The sequence below is a fragment of the Numida meleagris genome, chromosome 2 (genome assembly GCF_002078875.1).
Source record: "Numida meleagris isolate 19003 breed g44 Domestic line chromosome 2, NumMel1.0, whole genome shotgun sequence".
Lineage (NCBI taxonomy): Eukaryota > Metazoa > Chordata > Aves > Galliformes > Numididae > Numida > Numida meleagris.
Window position 1 is genome coordinate 107623330 of NC_034410.1, and position 20120 is coordinate 107643449.

Below are 20120 nucleotides of genomic sequence, written 5' to 3' on the forward strand. Positions count from 1 at the left end.
TTCCATTCTTTTCTTTCTTTCTTCCTTTCTGTTTTTTCCTTCCTCTTCCTCGTCCTCGTCCTCTTCCTCTTCCCTCCCCTCCCCTTCTCTCCCCTCCCCTCTGCTCTCCTCTCCCCCCCTTCTTCCCCCTTCTTCCCCCTTTAATTTCTGCCCATGGACTCTTGTTCTGTGCTACTGAGAAGACATTGATTCCACCTTTTTCATTCCCATCCAGCAATGCAGCACGATTTCTCAGGGCTAAATGCACTATTTCTGTTAGTAGATGTAATTTTATTGAAGAGAAAGATAATGTGTTTGCTTAGACATCAGGAAAATTTAGGATTACCATGTGTAGGTCAAGTTTGTAAAAAGTTTTATTGGTAAAATGCATCTAAGAAAAGATTTCAGATATTACCCGAGCACTTAATTATCTGCATCTCACTGAAGATTAGTGGAAACTAAGGATCAATGGCCATCAATTACTCTGACAGTACCACTTACATGTGTTTCAGAAGTTTTATCTTACCTGTTTATGTGTCATTTAAAAATGCAGTGCTTAGAGATTGTAGGGATTTTTGTTAGTTATCAGAGTTGAGCACAGAGAAACTGTATTCTGAAATGAAACCTTTAAAAAGAACTGCTTTTCCCTCTCTAAGTACTACAGTGCAGTCAGTATTTAATAGGCATTATATAGAAAAAGATTTTAATCCCATTTAGTATCTGATCTCAACAAAACATTATCTAATTTCTAAGTAATTCTATTACTTCTATATTTTACTTTTTTATTATTATTATTTCTTAGGTTTATAGAAAATTTCTTCCCATAAGAGGTTCTTTTGAGGTTGATATTGATGCCAATGGTATTACTTCCTTGGAGTGAACAATGATTCATCTCCAAAATTAGAACTCAAGAACATTCTGTATCAAGAATTTCTTTATTTCCATTGTATTAGTGGAAAACGAGATGAGGGAAAAAGATTATATGCACTCACATTATATTTACTTTTTTTCCTTAAATAGTGGCTGTTTTCAAATAGAAATCATTAAAGAAGTAATATAAATATTTCATGAAAATCAACCACATCCAGGAGATGTGTAAGTGCTATGGGGAAGTCACAACTGAATAAAGCATTCACATAAAATGCTAGGCATGCTAATTCTAGGATGTTAATAACTTTCCAATCAACTCAATCAATCAGTTCACTCACATCAGAGGTAATGCATATGACACAAATAAGACATGTTGAATAATTTGTTTCTCAGGCACTTTTTATGCAAAGACATACAGTTTTTGAAAGAAGGCTTTTGCAAGTATGCACAGAAATGAGCCTTCTTTGCCTGGTGGTTTAAAACCTAGCCAACTGCTCCCAAAAGAAATATATACACTTACTTATTCAAATTCATTCCTATCTTTAAGACAGATGACGTTAGAGATTTTATTCATTTCAGTGGACCATTTAAAAGTGTCTTAAGTATCTCCACGCATTTAAGAGCAGCCTAGCTATTTCCATCTGACGCTAAGTGTTTTCTATTGCAAAGACATGTAGCACTGTGAAGCATATTCATCATCAATTACAGTTTACACTGAGAGTAAACTATGCAGCTTGGTGATTGCCCACAGAAATATTGGTACCAGGTTTAAAAACTTCTTGATAACTTCAGGAACCAGTGTGGTGTATTAGTGTGGCTAGGGTAGTTCTCTGCTTAGAAACAAGGCTAGATGGCAGGGTGAGCACTGCGTACCTGCATCTCTAATGCTGATAAGTTTTCAAAGCGTATATTTCTGACATATATTTCCATAGTTGGAAATGCATTTCTGCATTTTCTGATTATGTAAATCGTTGCAACTGAATCCAAAGTTACCATGTTTATGGATGTCATAGGGGGCCTTCCACCAGCTCCTAGTTATTGTCAGAAAACTTTTTCAGAAGACAAGAAGATAGAACTTGACTAGATTCTCATTAAAAAGTAGGCAGTTCTGTGAGCATGCACAGAATCAAACTGTAAACCATGTAACAGTTATAACTAAATGCATGAATACAACTGAACTCTATGAATCTATCAGACATTGTTGCACATTCACCAAACAAATTGCTATTGACTAATTGAATGTCTCCTGCGGTCAGACAGATTGATTGAATTTATAGAGATTTTGGCCATTGTTTTGCTATGAGAGTAACTCAGTATGATTTTCATTCTTTCTTTTTTTTTTATTTTATTAAATGTAGTATATTTTCAGCCTTCAGGTCTCACACAACATATATGCTAAACTGAATGTTAACAGTGTAACAAGATAAAAGAAAAATTTGTGCAAATGAAATAAAACTCTTTAATATTGTTATCTTCAATCTCTGATGATTGCAATCTTCTGTCACATTTGTACTAGGCATTTGTCTAGGGTCCTGTTTCTCCCTTGTACTGGTATGATCAAACATTATTTTAATCTCCTCCTCATATATTTTACTTTACTGCTTAGCATTGCCACTTAAAACATGTTTCTTTAAAAAAAAACAAGATTTTTTAAAATAGAGGTGCATTTAAAATAAAAATGTGAGTAGTTCTTTGCATTTGTTAGTACAATAACCCAAATGATGTGTCTGCTATTTAATAAAGAACTTAAGACAATTTTCCTGCTGAATCAAAGGGAAAAGAAGATCTGTTGCAAATGGATACAAAATATTAGTACCTCCCTAAAATAACCACTAATAGCTTCTACTGTTTTCCATTCACAATGGGCAAATGTACTTCCAGGCCAGATTACTGCTACTTTTTGTCATATGAAACAACAAAGAAAGAATAAATAAAATAGTTAGTAAATACCTCAAGTATACTTGTGGACAGTATCTTTTCTTCATTGTGTGTGTCTAAACAATGAAACTAAATTTGAATTTGTATTTAACTGAGAAATTCCCATGTCCTCTCTTCTTTATTGATGACACTGTCCTTTTTATCAGCTTTCCTTACAGAGGGGACGAGAAGGAAACAGGAAATTCCCAGAAATGCTCATGATACTTTTTCAGCGTTCAGTCTTGGATATAGGAAATTAATTAAAAAGGTTGGTCAGATCGATCCAAATTTTTAAAAGTAGACACATAATAGTATATGTATGTATCTTTAAATAGCATGTCTCCTGGAAAATAATGATGCTTGAATTTTGAAATGGATGTATAATTGATATCTGATGAAATAGGACTTGATAATCTATAATGACAACAAGAAAGCCTGTTCATAGCTTTGTGTTACTCTGAGAGAAGCTGAAGCTGGAGACAGAACAGAAAATTCTGATAAGGATTGTTAATACCTGGGGATAATAGTGGAGTCTATAATTTTTCATCTCTACATTATCCATTTAGCTACAGTTAGCATCAGAAAGACTGAAGTCCGCTTAATGTGAGTTGCTGATGATTATCTTGATGCCATTTCTAATTATTCAGGTGTCTACTACCATGTCCACCGATAAACCTCTTGATCACCTCAGCTAAGGAACAACGTCAAAAAAGGAAATATATTGGTGCATTGGAAATTTATTGATGAACAAACAATCATGCGACATAATATTCAATTTTCACATCAGCTATCTAAATAAAGATCAGTATATAATCACTCTTTAGAACTGGGACTTTGTCTTGATAACACTCTGATAATTAGAAGATTTTTGTTCAAAAAAGTCTTAACCTAGGTAGCCACAAGCTATATATACTACAAACAAAACCTAGCAGCTAGTACACTTCTGGTGGGCAGGTTCAAAAGTCAACGCTTATATTACTATAAAGCAGTAAATAACTGCTGAATAAGATGGTAAATTATTCATCAGTCTAAATCATCTATCTATTCATCCTAATAGCAACACAAATTACCATGCCATAAGGGAAAACAACCCTCTACCTTTAATAAACTCAGTCTCCCACAGCAAAGAAAAGCTAAAATTATACAGAAAGAAGATGATTAACTGATGTCAGGTGGTTAGAAGTTATTTTATTTCTTTCATTAGATTTAATTAATACTTACATGACATCCATAAAAATAATCTTGGCATCTCAAAAGCTTAACTGAATTTACTATACAATAAGGTCCACAGTGAAATTAGCAGAGATGAAAATGATTTCTACCAATTAAAATGTTTAAATACAAGTTTACAGGAGGAGTTCTTGGCAGATGCCATATGGCACACACATCCTCAGAAGTCAGAAGGAAAAATGAATAAAGAAGAGCAAACCAATATGGTGGGAAAACTGCAGAGAACATTGAGAATGTGTCAGTCAGACAAGGAAATGAAAACAGAGATATAAAACAGGATACAATGATGTGGAATTTTTAAAGATTAAAGTGTCCTAGAAACCTAAATACATTACACTGAGAGGGCAGCCAACCAGAAGGAGATTTTCAGATTTTTTGTCAACTGGAGTGGTCCCAGAAGACTGGAGACTTGCCAATGTTACTCCCATCTACAAGAAGGGTCATAAGGAGGATCCAGGGAACTACAGGCCTGTCAGCCTGACCTCGGTGCCAGGGAAGGTTATGGAGCAGATTGTCCTGAGGGAGATCACGCGGCATTTGCGGGACAACTGGGGGATCAGGCCCAGCCAGCATGGGTTTGTGAAGGGCAGGTCCTGCTTGACCAACCTGATCTCCTTCTATGATCGAGTGACCCATCTGGTGGATGAGGGAAAGGCTGTTGATGTGGTCTACCTAGGCTTCAGCAAAGCCTTTGACATTGTTTCCCACAGTATTCTCTTGGAGAAACTGGCAGCCCGTGGCTTGGACAGGTACACTCTTTGCTGGGTAAGGAGCTGGCTGGAGGGCCAGGCCCAGGGAGTGGTGGTGAATGGAGTTAAATCCATCTGGCGACCGGTCACAAGTGGTGTTCCGCAGGGGTCGGTGCTGGGGCCTGTCCTCTTCAATATCTTTATTAATGACCTGGATGAGGGCATTGAGAGCACCTTCAGTAAGTTTGCAGATGACACCAAGCTGGCAGGAAGTGTTGATCTGCCTGGGGGTAGAGAGGCCCTATAGAGAGATCTGGACAGGCTGTATCTCTGGGATGAAGCCAGCGGGATGAGGTTCAACAAGACCAAGTGCCGGGTCCTGCACTTCTGCCACAACAACCCCAGGCAACGCTACAGGCTTGGGGTAGAGTGGCTGGATGGTTGTGTGGAGGAAATGGACCTGGGGGGTATTAGTCGATGCTCAGCTGAGCATGAGCCAGCAGTGTGCCCAGGTGGCCAAGAAGGCCAATGGCATTCTGGCTTGTATCAGGAACAGTGTTGCCAGTAGGAGTAGGGAAGTCATTGTCCCTCAGCCTCTTTTCTCTTATAACTAGTGACAGGACAAGGGGGAATGGCCTCAAGTTGCACCAGGGGAGATTTAGGCTGGACATTAGGAAACACTACTTTTCGGAAAGAGTGGTCAGGCACTGGGATGGGCTGCCCAGGGAGGTGGTTGAGTCACCGTCCTTGAAGGTGTTCAAGAAACACTTAGATATAGCGTTGAGAGACATGGTCTAGTGGGGTTATTGGTGGTAGGTGGATGGTTGGACTGGATGATCTTGTAGGTCTTTTCCAACCTAGCTAACTCTATGATTTGATGATTCTATGATTCAGGGTGAATAATGAAGCTGGAAGAAAGGAAAACATTATATGGCAGTACTCTGGGTACAAAGGTGACATATTTTAAAGTCAAAGAGAAAACAATTTCAATCAAACTAGGGAGTAGACATGATATGTATTTTATAATACATAATGCATAATTAGAAATAAATAAATGACAGCAAAAACGAAGACTAGAGTTGGCAGTAAAGATTGCAAGTAGGTATCTATATCCTCAGTTATATTTTCTGGGGAATGACTTCTGTGGATCCAGTGCTCAATCTTGTAGGCTTGCTCATATGGTGTATGAGAAGTCTGTAGATTATGTATGTGAATTTATTCCAAGATGTTCTAGGAAAAACATAAGATCAGTTCTGAATTATACAGCCAAATCAGAACTGAAATCTGGACCTGGTTCCTAAGAAATACAGCAAAATGAGAATTCGCCAAAAATACATACTGAGTGAGAGGTTAATACGTTAAGACATTTATTTGGGTGTAAAACTCTAGTGAGAAGAAAAATGGTGAGAGGAAAAGCTTATTAATTTTGAAATTAATGAGGGAATAGCTAGAAGAATTAGAGTTTTTAAATTTTGTGAATGATCTTAAGTTTATGCTACTTTTAAAGTCCTAAATGTCTCTTAAGGATCTTTAACACATAAGTGCAAAAGAGTCTACATGCCTGGCCATACACCTGCACACAGACTTTGTGGCTGGTGAGAGTGCCTAAGGAGCCACCCTTCAGGACAACGCTGAGGATTCCTCAAGGACAATAGAATCTGTGGGTATCAAAGATGAACATATATGGGAATTGAGTGAGCCACAGGGCTTCCTTTTAATGTTTATTTATTTGTTTTTTTATTCCAGCCTTAACACAAAAGATGGAAAACTTTTTAGAAATGTCTTTCCTGTAAGTTCCATATAATTGTATTGAGGAGAAGATTAATTATATTGACTCGATCCTAATGTATTTTAATGCATTCTGCAATAGGTTTCCAGATCTAAGTCTTTAAATCTCATTCATCTGGGTTTGTTAAGGTCAACTTACTGTAACTCATACACTATCTCACCATGTGGAAGAATATTCTTTCAGAATTAATGAGTGAGCTCTTGTCTCTTTCCTTCGGCTATTTTATTCAGAGGTCTCACCTGTTACAAAATATTCAGCTGAACCCATGAGAAAAACTACATGTTACCGAACACTTTCTAATGTCCTGACTTTCTGTTTTGCTCTCCGCTGTGCAGAATTAAAATTACTTGTGACCTCAAGAGCACCCTTGAAATTTGTCAGTACTGGAGAAGAGAACTGTGGCCTTTGGAATGTGTCCTGGATTCTCTGTGCAGAGCTATGCTGCATTATATCATTCAAGATTAGCACTGTGATAGCTTTTATGACATTTCATCTGCCTACATAATGAGACTCTTCCATACAGCAATCCTCAAGGATTCTTTCATCATCTGAATTACACTGCCACATCATCTCTGCACTGGTTTGACCATCACGGTTGTTCTAATTATATATTTTTTTCATGTGATTGATGCAGATTCCCCAAATCGTATTGCAAATAGGTGTCACAATTTATGTTTTTGAAGACACAGATCAGTAGTGCAGCAACCATTATGCTAAGAAGTATCCAGCTAATAAATTGCCCTGTTCTTGTATTTTACAAGCATCCTTGACTGAGGACATGCATGTTTTGGATTTGAAGATGTTGATGACTTTTCAGGCAGCCAAATTTACATAAGATCATAAAAATTTACATAAGATCATCAAACTCACTTAAGATTATTATCACACACAGACCATCTCCTTCCACGAAGTCAATGCTCCCTTGAGCCAAAAATTGTGATTCTGCTCATGGCATTTTTCTTTTAGATTCATTATTCAAAAAATTTTATATCGTATGTACTCTACCTAAAAGAAAAGCCTGATTGATTTTGCTGTTCAGCCCCTTTATCTTCATCAGTCAAAGAGATCAGAATAGCTTTGGCACTTACCTTCCCAAGCAACCGTCAGTGAAGGAATGCCCTGATGACTACCATACGAAAACTGATTTCATTCCCTTGCTCACAGATGGAAACTGCTAACTAACATCTTTGAAATCTTTCTCCTAGGCTCAAGTAGAATGTTCAGCACTTTCTGACCAACTTGTATAAAACATCTGCTTTGCCATTTATCTCTTAGCGTTTACAACGTATACTCGGTGATATTGAAAACTAATCAATTGTTTGTCACAGGTTGTAATTATCTCAACAGTAAATCATCTCTCAGTAAACTGTATAACAAATAACTTAATGTACATTATGTTAATGGATGACTTTTTTTCCAGAATCATTGTGTGACTGTTGATAGAAGCCACTTGCTGACATGGTAGCACTGATTTCATTTTCTGACTACAATTCACACAAAGAAAAAGACTTTGTTTTCAAAAACAGCTGAAAATTTAAGATTTTCAAGTTTGCTTTTCTTTTTTTTAAACAATTTTATTTCATAAAATTTTACTGTCCATTGTTTGGAATGTTTTGCTTCCCCTGACAACAAGTCCTTTTTTGTTTGCCTAGTTTTCTTTGTCTTTTCTGATACTGGACAGAAAAGTAGAGGACTGCTGTTATTTTGGTGCTGACTATTCCTTTTCTATTCTCTCAAGAATGTTATGAAAAACAGCAAAAAATATCATATCTGTTGTTGAGTTACTTTATTTTTCCCCAGAAAAAGAACTTTACATGCAATTTACATGCTTTGAGAGAGTTGTCTAAAATCCTAATTAGTAATTTCATTATTAACCCTAATATTTAGAGTTTGTTCTGAGTTTTGCATCTTTTCTAAGTTTTGTCATTAAACAAAACTTTATGGACCATTTTTTATTCATTATTTTAGAGTGTAAGCATATAGTTTAAATTTGTATTTATTTGTATGATGAGTGTACTCATCATATACAAGAAGCCCCAAATGTCTTTTGAAAATGTAAGACAACATAAAAGGAATTAAAATAGAATAATCACGAATAATCATAGAAACATATTCTTTCACAGAATTATGTTTGCAACACTTTTGATCTGAGGTCATTTCTGGTTTCTAACTATTAATTACAGTTACAGAAAGATTAGCTTTTAAACAATTTGTATAGTCCCTTTGTCAATTTCAGTTTTGCCTCGGGCTTTATAAATTTGAGCCCATATTTTATATACATTCCCTTCCTCCTCTTCTCCCCCCTTGGGGTATGGGGATGGGGAAGAATAACATCACTTGTTTCCCAATAGATATCCCAATCACAGAATCATAGAATTATTGAATCATTTGAGTTGGAAGGGACCCTTAAAGGTCATCTAGTCCAACTTCCCTGCAATAGCAAAGCTCAAACCTAAGTCTAAGAGTTTGAAGAAATGTATGGAAGTAAAATAAAATAAAATTATATACTTTGAAAATAATTGTATTTTCAGTAAAACTGTATTTATTAACCAACTTTCTCTTGCTCATATAAAATAACCTACTGCTGTGCACCTTAATTTTAAAGCAGAAATCAAGACCTTGAGGCACAGTCCTGAGCAAGAAGGAATGTATGACATTATCTAATGAGCTCCAGGAGGCTATGACTTGTGGTCGCATCATTGAGTCACGATCTCTTCCTTGTATCTTTCTTCTTGCCAAGAAAGGAAACTTTTGGGGATCTATACTAGCATACCACTTATCCAAATACTAGCACTGGTCAAAAGGAAGAAAACTAACAATTTTTTATCCTGCTCTGTCTGATGCCATGGTCTAGTCAGCCAGATCCTGACCTTTATGGCAGACTTATATGAGCTATTTAAACCAGCGTTATCTATTTGCTTGTTTTTAAAATTCCTACATCTATGTAAAATATATCTATTTTAAGTCTTTTTAAGATCATCGGCTCTGGACTAAAATGATAAAAATGCAGATTCAGTTTATGTCAGAACTAACAAGAAAGCAAATACCTGTTCATTTGCAAAAAGGCCATGTTACTTTCAGATACTGCAGTTTTTCATCCTTTAATGTGTACTTATTTCAAACTTTAAAAATACTATTCCTTGTAATGTAGTTGTTATACTATTCTCATTTTGAAACCTCTTTAATCAGACACATTTTAAAGGCACACAGGATTTGATTTTACACGTACTGAGCTCTCTAAACTTAAGTTGCTGAGAATTAAAAATTCAGCAAATTCGATCCCCTAATACATTTATAGCATTGCCTTAATTCTGCTCTGGTCAATTATAGTGATTTCACAACTAGTAATTTAAAAAGTTATTCTTGTGAAATGTGAAATTGAGCTGTTTTGCCTGAGTTTATCATACGAAGATCAATATCACAAGGATCTTAATTGTTGAAAATCTTGAAAATTACATGATGATCTGAAGCATTTAGACAAGCTTCCACTTGAAAGTCAGCTTCTGCATGCTCACAATAGTTAATGCATCAACATTTTCTTCCCTAAATAATTCTTACTTTGATATTCTTTCTCCTGTATTCTGTGTAATTGTTACTGCTGATATATTGTACCAGATAATAAATATTTCATGGTTTTTGTTGTTGTTGTTTGTTTTTCTTTCATTATCCAAAAATATCACTTTGTGAATAAAAGTTGGGCTTTTTTTCTTTTCTATCTCTTTTCTATTTTTTTTTCCTACTTTCTTCCAGGCAGAGAATGCGCAATTAACATTTCCAAGTACTGTATTCCATATAAACATGTAACATTCTTAGACAGCATTTGGCTATTCGGACTACTAGTTTGAAGATATCTTTTAAGCCATATTTTTAATTTGTTAGATCTTGATGCTTTTTGTGTTCTATCGTAAAATAAGCAAAATAAATAGCAAGTCAATCATTTAACAAATTTATTGCTGTTACAGATGCCAAGCTGCAAAAGAGAAGTATCTTCTTAACAAACAAGCTCATACAACTGTGGACAGCTTTCAACAGATCAAATAAGCAGGTGTGTATAAGTTGAGAACAATAACCATTATCTTTGGGAAAGGAAAGTATTCAGACTCTGCACAACAAAGACAGAGACAGGGGTTGGCACTTCCTTGACAACTAGCCTTGATATGTTAGAGATGGAGAGGTACTTTTGTGAAAAATTTTCTTTCACTAGTAACTTTCGTGTAAATTCTACACCTTGAATGTAAGAATTTATTGTGGTACACAGCAGTTTGCTGGCTTTACTCATACATCTTCCATGGCTTAGTTCACTTCAATGAAAGAAAAGAAAGTAGTTATGCAAGTTGCATGAAAATTAGTGGAGAGTTCCTGTCATGTTAAATGCCTCCAGCCACTGCCATAAATGAATTCACACAATCAATTTGTAAAGAACAAAATTATATAAGAAGCAATACAAAAATACTGTTCATTCCCTCAAAACTGGAACTTTTAAGGGAGATCTGCAGAACAGCTTCAAAATTGGAGATGGAAAATTAAATTTTCAAATTCCATGATATTTTAAGAACTATGGATAAATTATAGCTGATGTTAAAATTGGAGATATCAGAAGACCATGACAGCTTACCTGTTCTTCACCCTCAGCTAACAGTTCATTCTCTCATAAATGCAAAGTACTTTATTTCACCTTTTGGCTTTTCTGAATCCTGTATACTACGTTACCACTGACTCATTTTCCAACTGAAATTGCAAAATGGATCAACATGATTCACAGGTTATTGTTCTCAACCTGGTCTTGGATAGGCATAATTTTTGTCTTTGCCTGTCAGAACCATCATGACAATTAGTCTACTTTCTCAATCACATCAGTTTCTCAACTAAAGATAGTATTTCTTAATACAAATTTTACTTTTACTATGTTCTTAGATATATGCAAACACACTTTCAGTTAAGATAAACGTTTGAGTTAAAATGTTAGTTAAATCATGAAGATACAGACGAAATTTAAGAGATTTTATCTTCATCATGAGATGCAAATTTCCAAGAGAACAAAAAATTTGGATTCTCTTTCCTGCCAGAAAGCTGTGGAAAAATAGCCAGAATTAAGACTGCATTAAAATGAAGAAGGAAGCAAATCCAAAACACTGTGTGGTGATGGATTTTTAAAAAATTAATTGAAATCTTCTTAGAATGTTAATATTCATAATTAATTATCTCTGAGGTTTACAACATCAGCAGTCAATACCTTTGAAGAATTTTATCTGTGGAGGGATAGGTCTAAATCTATCTTATCTAGATCTGAATATAAATGTAATCTCATAAAATAACAGCTAAAAAGAAATATGATTAATTTGTCTGTTTGGCAAACAAACCTTTTAAAGAGAATTCTGTATTTCTGCCATACTGAGGGTTACTTCTTATGTTCATACAATGGCATCATAGTTTATATTTTAAGAAGCATTTTCTTCATACTGTAGTTATAATAACTTAGGTTTCATTAATAGTATATATTTTACAGTACTGGAGGACTTGCCAATAGTGAAGTAAAGTGTATGGAAAATCTGCAAATGAGATTTATAAAAATTTCTGGAACTTCCAGCAATTCCTCTGAGTGGCAGAGCAGTAAAAGGTCAATTTTTAAAGGAAACTGCATTCATGAGAACAACCTTGTTTATGTTAGATGCATACACTGAAAAATGATGAGCTATAAATAAGCTATTATTATTCTGAGAACATCTACAAATTCCAGTGAATAGCTTGATGATAAAAGTTCAGATTCAGTCAAAAGGTAGCCAAGGTAGCCAAGAAAGCCAATGGCATCCTGGCATGCATCAGAAATAGTGTACCCAGCTGGAGCACGGAAGTGATCATCCCTCTGTACTCAGCTCTGGTGAGGCCGCACTTCAAGAACAGTGTTCAGTTTTGGGCCCCTCACTACAAGAAAGACATTGTGGCCCTGGAGTATGTATGGAGAAGGGCAACAAAGCACTGAGGAGTCTGCAGCACAAGTCTTATGAGGAACGGCTGAGGAAACTGGGATTGTTTAGTCTGGAGAGGAGGAGGCTCAGGGGAGGCCTTATTGCTTTCTACAGTGACCTGAAAGGAGGTTGTGGCGAGGTCAGGGTCAGCCTCTTCCCTAGCATAACTGGCAATAGAACTAGAGGGAGTGGTCTTAAGTTGTGCCAGGGAGATTCAGGATTGATGTTAGGAAAAATTTATTCTCTGAGAGAGTGGTCAGGTGCTGGAGCAGGCTGCTCAGGGAAGTGGTGGAGTCACTGTCCCTGTAGGTGTTCAAGGTATGTTTAGATGTTGTACTAGGGGACATAGTTCAGTGGGAAAATATTGGTGGTTGGTGAACAGTCGGACTAGATGATCTCAGAGGTCTTTTCCAACATTGGTGACTCTATGATTCTGTGAAAAGAAAGCACATGGTAGGAATTACTTTATATGAGAATAAAAAAGGAGATGCTCTTGTAATGTTTTATGAACTTATATTTAGCCTTGAATATTTGTGTGCTGTACCTCAAAAGAGATATATAAAGGTTGATCAAGAGAGTTGGAGGTCTGTGCAAGGGGACAATGAATAGGATATGTCTCAGAAAAGAAATGACCAGGCTAATTACAGAAGTTTTAAGAGGGGGGGTGAGAGAAAATAGAGATCAGTAGTTTTATCATCCATTCAAGAACATAACAAATAATGTAATCAGACAGCATGTTGGACAGTTTTCAATTGAAGAAGCTGTTCAACAGCTGAACTGTTTGACAAGATATAAGTCCAAAGGCATAAATAAGTTCATAAAAGACTGGATAAATTCATGGCAAAAATAAATTAATAAATAAAAAACCTAGGAAGTGCTATTAAACACAGACCCTCTGGTTGAGGCCCCTAAGATGCAGACTGCCCATTTTTCTACTGTTAAGAAGATGTTTTCCCTAAGCAAAGCTGACCCTTTACAGAGGCAGGATTTTGAAAAACAGATCTTTAATCTAACCTAAGGCACCTGTACATACATACTTACGCTGTCCTGAAAAGCTCTAGTTCAGTCTGAAACAATGATTCCAGCTAGAACTTTGATGTGCTGCCAAGCTCAAAATATTTTGCTAAAGCACTGCCTTCCATAATATTTCACATTTTGTGCGGCATAGTGCATTCTCTTTTTCCAACTCTATTTTTGATTCAGTCACAGTTTACTCCAAAGCAAAGGTTACAGCTCCATTAACACATAGGTCAGTTTCATTTAAATGGCTACAATGAGCCATGACAGGCAAATACGGTTTTGTAACTGGATCCTTCTGCTCAGAAGAATATACACTTCTGTTGAAACCTATCAGTAAATGTCAATGTATCAAATAAAAAGCACGACATCTAGCAGCTCTTCTCATTAAATGCAAAAAGAGACATCAAAAGTAAGTGGACAGCTTCTTCACTGCAGGATTTAATAAAGTGAGTAGCACAATTAAATGAGAAAAAAACATGAGAAGCTGACAGTAAATGTCTTTTCAAATATCTGGAAATAACACCTAACCTTTTTTTGGAAACTATAGGAATTACAAATCAAACTGTCTTTGTCAGGAGACAGCACTCCACCAAATCCTAGCATGAAATGACTGAAAGACATGTCTCAAAGTTCAACTGGATCTTTATAGTTGATGGTCAAAGACATCTGCCTTTATCTGCCTCAGAGATGTGTTGCTGTGTTGTTACTATTTTCTTTGCCTGTTTTATAGGCTTTCCCATCCTGAGCCAAGAGATACCATGTGCTTTTAGTTTTTTCCTCTTCTTTGCTTTATGCAAAATTTCTACCTTTGTTTCTAATCTCCGTCAAGATAATCTTTTTTTTCCTAGTTGTAGCCCAAATAATACTTCCGGATTCTCAAGATTCTTGAATGCCAGTGGAAGTAGTACAACAGAAATTGTTCTGTACAGGCCAAAGGCTGCCTTCAGAGCCTGGAGGCAAAGCAATGAGGTCTTTTTACTACACTCATTGCACATCAATAGTGACTGTAACAAGCTATAGCTGTTATAGTATTTAATATGCTTATTTCCAGAACAACTTATTTCCAGAACTGCCATTGGATAGGTATATTTCACTTGTATAGAATAGAGGGCATTTTGGTAAGTGTCTCTCAGGTTGGACATTAGGAAGAATTTCTTCTCAGAAAGAGTGGAGAGACATTGGAACAAGTTGCCTAGGGAAGTGGTGGAGTCACCATCCCTGGAGGCGTTTAAGGAAAGCGTAGATGTAGGGTAAATGTTGTACTTCAGGACAAGGTTTAAGGGGCAATATTGGTGGTAGGTGGACAGTCGGACTAGATGATTTTAGAGGTCTTTTCCAAGCTTAATGATTCTATGATTCCGTGATCTGGCTGAGGCTAACATTGTTCACTAGGTCTTGAGATAATTGATGCTCAGATCAATCACCGCAGGCTGTATCATGCAAGTAAAAATAAATAACTGAAGAGCCAAAGGCAGTTAAGTGCCAAAACCTTCCTGACAATCAGAATTCAGAGAAAGCCCTGAGCTTGTCACTTCTGAAGTGGCACAGAAGGCCCTGTGGGGATATGGGTAGTATTCACTGTTTGTCCAGTGTATGAATTATTTGAGGAGTTTGGCCTAAGATTTCACTGGAAACCACTACAAATACAGGTACATTATTTAGGATTTATTTATTTTTTTATGTGGAAAAAGAAAAACTGTCACAGTGCCAATAAGTCCAATTATCAAAAAGAGAAAATGTAGCTTTCTGCCTTCCATTCAGTGGCAATGGCAATTTTCTTTCACAAATCAGAAAGGTTTTCTTCTAAGTCCTATGTAAACAATTAAGAGAGAAAATGAAGTTATTTAAATACAAATCTAGCAGGGAAAAAAGTTATTTTCATCAGTGCAAATCAAGTAATCAAAATAAACACTCTAACAAAATATCTCTCAACATCAGCTTTTTGAGAGCTAACTAAATAGCTAAATACACTTCTCTGGACTGTAGCTAATACATGTTTTAGTTCAAATTAGCATTTGCATTTTGCAAAAGCAACGGGTTATTGAAAGATACATAGTCACTTAGCATTGCTGCAGTTAGAATTAAGTCACTAAATCAGTCAGTCAGTAGTTTGCTATTGTCTGCACACAGACAGTGAAGAAACAGAATCCAGGTAATTTCTGAGAGCTGACTGCAGAGATAATGTATGAAGTTAAACAGATGAACAATGACCTCTGATTTCTATAAGGAAATTTGGCAAGGTCAGAGGGTAAGTTCGCTAAAAGTGCTTGTAAGGACTGAGGAAGTACACGCACAACATTGTCTGTGATAAGAGACATGAAGACCTTCTGCAGCATCTCAGGCACAGACTTAGATGTGAACAATCCAAATGCTTTATTTCAGGTTCTAACATCCCTCATATACATTCACAAGTTTTCTCTTTTAACTTTCCTACCCGCCTTTACATGTCAACAAAACATTCCACAAACACTCCTTAACCGTGCATGCAGGAGCTTATCCAGTCAGAGCCATGAGTTGTTCCTCTTGCTTTTCCCTTCTTCTGGAGCTGTCCTTGGTTCTCAGTGTTGCTTTCTCATGCTGTTTATCTTGCTCCACAGCTTCTGCTCTGAATGGTCTTTCTTGTATTCCCACAACCTTCCTTTAGCACTTCATAATTTTTTTTTTTAATTTTTGAGAACCAAGTTGAGGCTGTGACAATTCTTAGAGCTCTGATCAAGTGGTGCCTTCTTGCTTGCAAAACTATGGCACTTTTTTTGGAGGAGAAAGAAAAGATACTCTCTGTGATCTTTTCTCATGTGACTAAATTCTGGGAAGAAATTTTATGAGTTGTTCTGCTAATAATTTTAAATGATGAAAAAAACATCCCCCAAATTCAGAATTTACATATTATGGAGAATATTCTGCTCTTTCTGCCTTAAAGAAGGAGAAACAGTAACAAAATTTGAGGAAACTGGTGCTTTTGGAAAATGCAAATTCACACAGTGTATTTTGGAATAAAAAGCAAGACTGTTAAGACTGCCTTCTGCTGTGAGCAGGAGCTCTGTCACGCAGCAACAATCTCAGTCAAAGAGCTGCAAGTAACTAATATGTTTTACTGGTGCGTGAAGGTGACGGAGCATAGCATTAGCTACCCGCTGTTCTTTAAAACGGAACGCCTTCTTTCCTAAGGACGAACTGCCTCTCGTACTGCCATCTGGTGGTTCATGTTTAATGCAACTGCCTTGTAATGAACTTCATTTTCTTAAAGTGGTTTTTACTCAAGACCAAGCATTCCTCTTTGGGCAAACTGATTTGCAAACTGATTCAAGCAATGAATTCACGCAATGGATGCTAATGAACAGATTTCTTTGCAAGTAACAGTTGACTGATTTTTTGATGGTTCATTTGGGCATCCATATCGAGGACAAGCTGTGATCTCATTTTGCTAATTTTATGAATACATAATTGAAAGTGAAAGCTGAAGAGAAATGCTGAAGAATTCTAACGCTTTATTGAGATAACTGTGCTGGTAACACTAATCTACTAATTGATTCTAAGTTGCTTAGGGTAATGCAGAAAGAGAAGATTAAGCTAACCATAGATAAAACAATATATAAATTATCGATAAGTACATTAAATGAAAATAGAGATATAAAACACAAAAACAATGTATTAAGTAAGCTCCTTTAATCATGTATAACCTAAGCCTGTCAGGTTACATAGTACAGTACAATTTATACTGTGGGGATTTAACATCTGAGTCTGCAGTTAGTCTTCTATAAAATGGGTTTGTAAGTATTATGCAATTAATCTGCAAGCTGAACACAGCCTAAGGACTACTGAGCAAGAATAACGTAATTAAAAAAAGAAGAATCTTTTACTTAGATTGCACATATTTATTACTCCAGTGATAGTTTTACGATGCTATCTGAACATTTTTGCTAACTGAAAATGTGTGAATTAGAAATTGAAATTAAAATAGAAAATCAATAGCATTTGTAATCTGCTACTTTGAGTTTGGTAAGACTTCTTCTCATAATTTTGATAGGCACTTATGCAAGGCTTAATTTAACTCTGAATTGCAACAATAGGGTACAAAATGTAGGAGTAAAAGAACACTATATAAATCAAGCTGCACTTGTTTCATCTTGAACAGGTTCAAAAGAAAATATCAGTGTGATATGCAATTTTCCAGGTGAAGATTAATTTTATATATATGCATACTGGTCAAGCAGTTTGCTCACAAAACAAAACTCTTATACTTCAAATGTTATTATAAAATCAAAATCAGTTCATCACTTGGCAGCTAATAAACTGCATTCTTTAAGTTTATCAGAATGGCTTCATTCAAAAGTGAAACATCATATTATTACTACTGCATCAATTGTGAAAGTAGACTTTAACAAGGTGGTTTATGATTACCACATTGTTCAAGCCTGTTAGTGAGAATTTAAAATATAATTATTTCAAAATTTCGTTACTTTTTTTCTGTTTTCTTGTAAAGCTGTGAATGTAAGCATCTTTCTGTCTACCAGATGCGCTCATTGAGTAAATACAGTGGGGATACATTTTCTGTGTAAAGCCAGGACAAATTAATGAATGAGGTTTTCATTCCACTTTGTTATATTGCTTTGACTAGTATGTATTTTTTTTGCTTATAATAGCATTAAGGTCACATGTCTTTCTAATTATTTCCTGTTGACATAGAATAGCAATCTCTACAAATTACAGGTACAAATACATTTTCAGTTGACTGGTTGCAAAATAATAATTATCAATAAACTAAATCTATAGCTGCTGAAATAGCACCGTTCCAATAGCATGAAAAACAATACATTCTTCCAAATATTTTTACCTGGGAATATATACAAGCAAGTTCCAAAGGATTAGTGAGCTGTTTGTAATTTTTAAAAAATATTATCCTTTTCTTCAGGAAACACTGACACTTTGAATAATATTTTCTTTTCCACTTATAGAAACATTTCTATTCAGGTATTAAACTGAATATAACACCAATGAAGAGGTAACAAAGGTCTCCATATAGTTACACCAATGGAAACTGAGAATAACTTTACAGAAATATCTATATAAATGGTGGAACATAAGTTAAACCCTTTGAATGATATATTTGACTTCCATCAAAGTAAATGATGAGCTTAATTTGTATTCTTAGTTTACTCTGAGCTTAGACCTACATTTTGAGTGCACATCTAACATCTACCCTGTAATGGCCTATCCAGAAACTTTCTTTGATTTTTACTCACTTTAAAATTTTTTTATTTATTTGCTCTTCACTAAGGTCATTATCTTTCTCCTTTGCTTTCATGCATTCATCTTCTTCTCTTAAATTCAACCAACAATCATATATATAGATGGAAAAAATTAAAAGCATTTCTTCAAGAAGAACTAATTCAATATAATATGCAATTCTACTAAGTAGAATTTTTTGCTGTTAACCACAGTCAAGAGTTGAAGTTAGTGAATAAATCTTTAAAACATGAAAAGTGACATTTCAGATTAGAGGTTGTGATTCAGTGTATGTCACTGGGAAAAAAACAGCATCTTCATTATTGCAGAATAAGGTACTGCTCCCATGGATGTCTCTCCTATTCTGTCAACTTATAGTGTAGTTCTTGCTCAAATTCTGCTTTGACTTGGAGTTGCCTAATGTAATTGTTGTAAGGCACAACCTCAGTTTTCCAAAACATTGGACTTTGTGGAAAACTAAGATCATATAAGTACTAAACATCCCCACTGCTCACTAAGAAAATAGTTATTTAAGAGTTTCTATCATGACTCCAGCTTTAGACTGGAAACACAGAATTAAACAGAAGCCTTTAATCATGAATGTTTTATTTCTGAAGGTAACAAGGAAGCTCATCTAAGAAACTTGCAGTAAATATCTTGCAAAACAGTTTTGCAGTTCATGAGGATAGAGGAAGTGTGTATTACTGCCCAATAGCTGAAAAACAGGGACGTGGCCTGAAAACAGAACTGTTCATGATGTGATTGACTGTTGGCTGCCTCTAGTCTAGACTCCATATATTCTTCCTCCATTTTCCTGTGAGCCCTACAGCTCCCATTGTCTTCATCAGCAGTTGGTTACAGGCACTTGTTGGCAGTGCAGCTTTAAAGAGACCGTTTAACACATGTCAGAATCTGAGATCCATAAATAGCACACTGCAGTAGAGATAAGAAACTAGTTAGTATCTTTATAGTGGTTTACATGACTTCCAGATATATGGAGAAGAACTATATATTGTCATTCACAGTATGACTATTGAAAAAACAGCAGATCTGTGAGTTACAGCCTCACAGAATCACGGAATTGCAGGAGTTGGAAGGGACCTCAAGAAGTCATCATGTCCAACCACTCTGCTAAAGAAGGTACCCTACAATAGGTGGCACAGGTAGGCATGCAGATGGGTCTTGAATATCTCCAGAGAAGGAAACACCACAACCTCTCTGGGAAACCTGTTCCAGTGCTCCATCACCCTTACCGTAAAGTAGTTCTTCTGCATGTTGGTATGGAACTTCCTATGTTCAACTTTTAGGCCACTGCTCTTTTGTCCTATTGCTACACACCACCAAGAACCTGGCCTCACCCACTCTTTTCCTACCTCCCTTTAGATATTTATAAACATATATCAGACCCCCTCTCAGTCTTCTTTTCCCCAGGCC